Genomic DNA, 6,351 nt, shown 5'->3' with positions numbered 1-6,351 from the left:
GGGGGAGGGGAGGGCCGGGGGAGGGGCGGCCGCGCGGGCGGCGGCGTCAGGCGCGACGGCGGCGTCAGGCGGGCGGCGCGGGCGGTGGCGGGCGCGGGCGGCGGCGCTTCCTGCCTCCATCTTGGCGCCGCGGGCGGGCGCGGGGTCGGCTTCCAGCGGCCTGCTCGGTGGACCCAGCCCGGGGGGACCACGCCGCAGGCACCCGACCCGCAGGGAGGCGACCCCCCCCAGGGGCCATCCCGCAGGCACCCGACCCGCAGGGGCCACCCCACAGGGACGCGACCCGCAGGGACCACCCCAAAGGCTTCCGACCCACAGGGACGCGACCCCCAGGGGCCATCCCGTAGGCACCCGACCCGCAGGCACCCGACCCACAGGGGCCACCCCACAGGCACCCGACCCGCAGGAAGGCGACCCACCCTGAGGGACCACCCCACAGGGACGCGATCCCCAGGAGCCACCCCGCAGACACCCGACCCCTAGGGACGCGATCCACAGGGACTACCCCACTGGGACCCACTCTCAGGGACCTAACCCGCAGGGACCACCCCACAGGGGCCCGCATCGCTGTAGACCCACAGGTGGGATCTGGGTCTGTGTAGACCCATGGTGGTGTGGACCCTGTTGTCAGTCATGATGTGTTATGTATTTGGTTACTGCATAATTCATGCGTGACTGAGAAGTCGTGACTGACTTTTCTGTTGAACCAGAATTCTCTTTCTTTGCTAACACTTCAAATACAACAGTTTCAATTACATCAGTGTCAAGATTACTAGTTTAAAAATATTTTCGGCCGGGCGCAGTGGCTCAAGCCTGTAATCCCAGCACTTTGGGAGGCTGAGACGGGCGGATCACGAGGTCAGCAGATCGAGACCATCCTGGCTATCACGGTGAAACCCCGTCTCTACTAAAAATACAAAAACTAGCCGGGCGAGGTGGCGGGCGCCTGTAGTCCCAGCTACTCGGGAGGCTGAGGCAGGAGAATGGCGTAAACCCAGGAGGCGGAGCTTGCAGTGAGCTGAGATCCAGCCACTGCACTCCAGTCCTGGCCACAGAGGGAGACTCCGCCTCAAAAAAAAAAAAAAAAAAAAAAAAATTTTCCTGGGCCAGGCCTGATGATTTACGCCTGTAATCCCACCACTTTGGGAGGCCGAGGTGGGTGGATCACGAGGTCAGGAGTTTGAGACCATCCTGGCCAGCAGGGTGAAACCGTGTCTCTACTAAAAATACAGAAGTTAGCCGGGCATGGTGGTGTGCACCAGTAATCCCAGCTACTTGGGAGGCTGAGGCAGGAGAATTGCTTGAACCCAGGAGGCAGAGGTTGCAGTGAGTGGAGATCACCCCACTGCACTTCAGCCTGGGACAGAGCAAGAGTGCGTCTCAAAAAGAAGTAAATAAAGTAAAATATTTTCTCATATCTGATTTACCTCATAATTTGGAAACTCACTTCACACTAGTGAGGTACCCAAGCCTTGGGATCAAAACTGGGTGGATCTTGGCTTCAACACAGAAGGGGTTGTGGAGAGGCCAGGTGCGGTGGCTCACAGCTGTAATCCCAGCACTATGAGAGGTCAAGGTGGGAGGATCACTGGAAGTCAGGAGTTCGAGAGCAGCTGGCCAACATGGTGAAACCCTGTCTCTACCAAAAATAGAAAAATTAGCCAGGGCATGGTGGGCGCCTGTAGTCCCAGCTACTCAGGAGGCTGAGGCAGGAGAATCAGTTCAACCCAGGAGGCAGAGGTTGCAGTGAGCCAAGATTTCGCCTTGGCACTCCATCCTGGGTGACAGAGTGAGACTATCTCAAAAAAACAAGGGGCTATGGAGAGAGGAGGAGGTGCTCGCCCTTGGGAAGACAGTGGGGCGAGATGTTCTGAAGCGCTTCTGTGTCTAAATAGCATCGTATTGAGGACTTGCACTATTTTCTGTGAGGTAACTTTTGTGCATATTGCTTTGAACGTTTAATATAGTTGCCATTGGAGGGACTGGAATTCAGTGTTGTGCATGTACATTGCGTGATCCTCTGCAAAGCCCTGAAGCTGTGACGAGGACCCCTGCCTGTAGTGTGGCTGTTGCCTTTTTGCAGCTTTCTGCTTAAGTGACTTTAGCTGCCCCTGCTGAGCTCACCCTCATGAAAGTAACATCTCCTCAGTGAGAGTTAAACCCCAAGATGTCAGCATGGGAGATCAGTAGTATTTTAAGTGAATTTTTTTTTTTTTTTTTTTTGAGACGGAGTCTCGCTCTGTCGCCCAGGCTGGAGTACAGTGGCCGGATCTCAGCTCACTGCAAGCTCCGCCTCCTGGGTTTACGGCATTCTCCTGCCTCAGCCTCCCGAGTAAGCTGGGACTACAGGTGCCTGCCACCTCGCCCGGCTACTTTTTTGTATTTTTTAGTAGAGACGGGGTTTCACCATGTTAGCCAGGATGGTCTCGATCTCCTGACCTTGTGATCCGCCCGTCTCGGCCTCCCAAAGTGCTGGGATTACAGGCTTGAGCCACCGCGCCCGGCCGAAATTTTTATTTTTAATTTTAATTTTTTTTTTTGTTTTTTTTTGAGACAGAGTCTCGCTCTGTTGTCCAGGCTGGAGTGCAGTGGCGCAATCTTGGCTTGCTGCAATCTCTGCCTCCGGAGTTCAAGAGATTCTCCTGCCCCAGCCTCCCAAGTAGATGGGACTACAGGCACTTGCCACCATGCCCAGCCAAATGCCCAGCCAATTTTTTTTTTTTTTTGTATTTTTAGCAGAGATGGGGTTTCATCATGTTGGCCAGGTTGGTCTCGAACACCTGACCTCAGGTGCTGCCCCCGCCTCGGCCTTCCAAAGTGATGGGATTACAGGTGTGAGCCACCATGCCTGGCCAAATTTTTTAATTAAAAAAATTTTTTTTTTGAGACAGGGTCTCGCTCTGTCGCCCAGGCTGGAGTGTAGTGGTGCGATCTCGGCTCACTGCAGCCTCTGCCTCCCAGGTTCAAGCAGTTCTCCCACTTCAGCCTCCTGAGTAGCTGGGATTACATGGGCACACCACCATGCCCAGCTAAGTTTTGCATTTTTAGTAGAGATGAGATTTCACCGTCTTGGCCAGGCTGGTCTAACTCCTGACCTCAGGTGATCTGCTTGCCTCGGCCTCCCAAAGTGCTAGGATTACAGGCATGAGCCACTGTGCCTGGCCTAAGTAAAATTTTAAAGTGGCTTTTTTTTTTTTTTTTTTTTTGTAAGACAGAGTCTCATTCTGTCACCCAGGCTTGAATGCAGTGGCATGATCTCAGCTCACTGTAACCTCTGCCTAGGTTCAAGCGATTCTCCTGCCTCAGCCTCCCAAGTAGCTGAGATTACAGGCATCTGCCACCATGCCCAGCTAATTTTTGTATTTTTAGTAGAGACGGGGTTTCACCTTATTGGTCAGGCTGGTCTTGAACTCCTGACCTCATGATGCACCCGCCTCGGCCTTCCAAAATGCTGAGATTACAGGCATGAGCCACTGCGCCCAGCCTAAAGTGGCTTTTTATTCATGTTTGTTTAAAGTTCTTTATTTTGAAGCCTAACTCTGCAACACCAAAGTTATCGTAGTGAAAAAAGCATTATATTTTAGAAATATGAAGTAAGTCTGTCAATGTAAATGAATTCATCATTGTAGCTTTTCTGGCTAAAAAGCTTCTGAAGACAGTCTTCAGAGACCCTGATGCCCTAACGGGAAATGTGCCCACCAGCAGCTGGAGGCGTTCGCCTGTGAGCCCCCTTTCCCCTCAGGCGCTCTGTCCTAGATGGCCGCCATTGAAATTGAGTGACAGTAAACGGCTCATCATGTTCCAGGATGTTCTTAATTTGCAAAATGTTTTTTCCCTCGTTTAAACAATACATTTTCCTTTCATCACTCATCGTTGATACCCTCCTGAAACAGGAAACGGGGAATCTTTTCTTGTCCCTTGCACTTAGTCCTTCGTGCCTGTGTTTGGACGTGTTCTGTGAGTACTTTGAGTGGCGTCCATGAGGAACCCTGACTGGTGTTCTTTGGGCTCTGGACGCTGCCTCTTCTGACCCCAAACTTACCGCCGCCCTCCCCACCACTGGTCGCCCGCCACACTCACTGCTCTCCCAGGCCAGGCTGGCGTCAGTGGCGCCTGCACGGTCTTTGCTGCTGGTGGGACCCAGCTCCCCGTGGTTTCTTTTTGCGAATGGGTCTTTCCTTCACGGTGTCTAACCACCATCCCCTCTGTGCAGATCACCTACATTTCTTGGTTCCTTGGATCTCTGGTCAAGGGTTACTTCAGAGACTGGCTGCCATTTGCGATTGGTGGCCCAGGAAGTTGTAGCTCTTTCTTTTTTTCTTTTCTTTTTTTTTTTTTTGAGACAGAGTCTCGCTGTGTTGCTCAGGCTGGAGTGCAGTGGCGCAATCTTGGCTCACTGCAACCTCCGCCTCCCGGATTCAAGCAATTCTCTTGCCTCAGCCTCCTGAGTAGCTGGGATTACAGGTGTGTGCCACCACACCCGGCTAATTTTTGTATTTTTAGTAGAGGTGGGGTTTCACCATGTTGGTCAGGCTGGTCTCAAACTCCTGACCTCGTGATCCTGCTGCCTCGGCCTCCCAAAGTGCTGGGATTATAGGCATGAGTCACCGCGCCCAGCCGGAAGTTGTAGCTCTTTCTTTTCTCCCCTTTAATCTTGCCTGAGGCCCTTTACCTTGGAGTTGTGTGGAGACCCTTGCCCAGTTAGGAAGAAGTAGAGCCCCCCGCCCCCCGGTCCAGTGCATACTCAGACGAAAGGCAGCCTGTGGAATGGAGGAAAAGAAGCAAGGTGGACTGAGGACCTTTTGTTCTCCTGCAGACTTCCTCTCCCTAAGATGTTCAGAAAATGTTCGCATGCTAGAAAATGTAGGTTGAGTGTGATTTAGCAAGAACCTTGAGTCCTGAAGGTACATTTTGTGACTGATTGTTCAGTTTGGGTGAGTGAGTTCTGGCATCGAAGGTGTAATTGCAGAGGCCTGGCTGGGCTGTGAATGCCTCCCCTCAGTGCAGGGCCAGACTCTGCAGGGGACCACTGTGTGCCAGGTTGGGGTGGACCCACTCCTGTCCCTAGACATGCTTGTTTGTTACAGTCCTAGGGGCAGTGATGTTATTTTTATATTAATGATAATTTTAAAAGTTCTGGAAATTTTTATCTTCCTTCCTTCCTTCCTTCCTTCCTTCCTTCCTCCCTTCCTCCCTTCCTCCCTTCCTCCCTTCCCCCCTTCTCTTCCCTTCCCTTCCCTTCCCTTCCCTTTCCTTTCTTTCCTTTCTTTCTTTTTTTGTGACAGGGTCTTGATCTGTTGCCCAGGCTGGAGTGCAGTGGCACAACGATGGCTCACTGCAGCCTTGACCTCCTAGACTTAAGCGATCCTCCTGCCTCAGCCTGCAGAGTAGCTGTGACTACAGGCGTGCACACCACCATGCCTGGCTATTTTTTTATTATTTATTTAGTAGAGATGGGGTGTTGCTGTGTTGCCCAGGCTGGTCTCAAATTCCTGAGCTCAAGCGGTCCTCCTACCTTGGCCTCCCAAAGTGCTGAGATTGCGAGTGTGAGACACCATGCCTGGCCGTGAACATTTTTCTTTCTTTAAAAAGTTTTTATATTCTGTACTTTCTAGTCTATATCTAATCCTAATAAGTCATTCTGTTACAGTAGCATTACAATTATTTTATTACGGTAAAATATACATAACATAAAATTTACCATTTTAACTTTTTTTTTTTTTTTTTTGAGATAGAGTTTCGCTCTTGTTGCCCAGGCTGGAGTGCAGTGGCGCGATCTCGGCTCATTGCAACCTCCGCCTCCTGGGTTCAAGCAATTCTCCTGCCTCAGGTTCCCGAGTAGCTGGGACTACCGGTGCCTGCCACCATGCCTGGCTATTGTTTAGTATTTTTAGTAGAGATGGCGTTTCACTGTGTTGGCCAGCATGGTCTTGAACTGACCTCAGGTGATCCACCCCCCTCAGCCTCCCAGAGTGCTGTGATTACAGGCATGAGCCACTTAGCCCAGCCCCATTTTAACCTTTTTTTTTTTTTTGAGATGGAGTCTTGCTCTGTTGCCCAGGCTGGAGTATGGTGGCGTGATCTCAACCCACTGCAAGTTCCGCCTCCCGGGTTCACGCCATTCCCCTGCGTCAGCCTCCCGAGTAGCTGGGACTACAGGCGTCCTCCACCATGCCTGGCTAATTTTTTTTGTATTTTTAGTAGAGACGGGGTTTTACCGTGTTAGCCAGGATGGTCTTGGTCTCCTGACCTCATGATCCACCCGCCTCAGCCTCCCAAAGTGCTGGGATTACAGGTGTGAGCCATCATGCCTGGCCCATTTTAACCATTTTTTTTTTTTTTTTTTTTTTT

This window comes from Piliocolobus tephrosceles, chromosome 20, assembly GCF_002776525.5.
Source record: "Piliocolobus tephrosceles isolate RC106 chromosome 20, ASM277652v3, whole genome shotgun sequence".
Taxonomy (NCBI): Eukaryota; Metazoa; Chordata; class Mammalia; order Primates; family Cercopithecidae; genus Piliocolobus; species Piliocolobus tephrosceles.
This window is presented reverse-complemented; position numbering follows the sequence as displayed.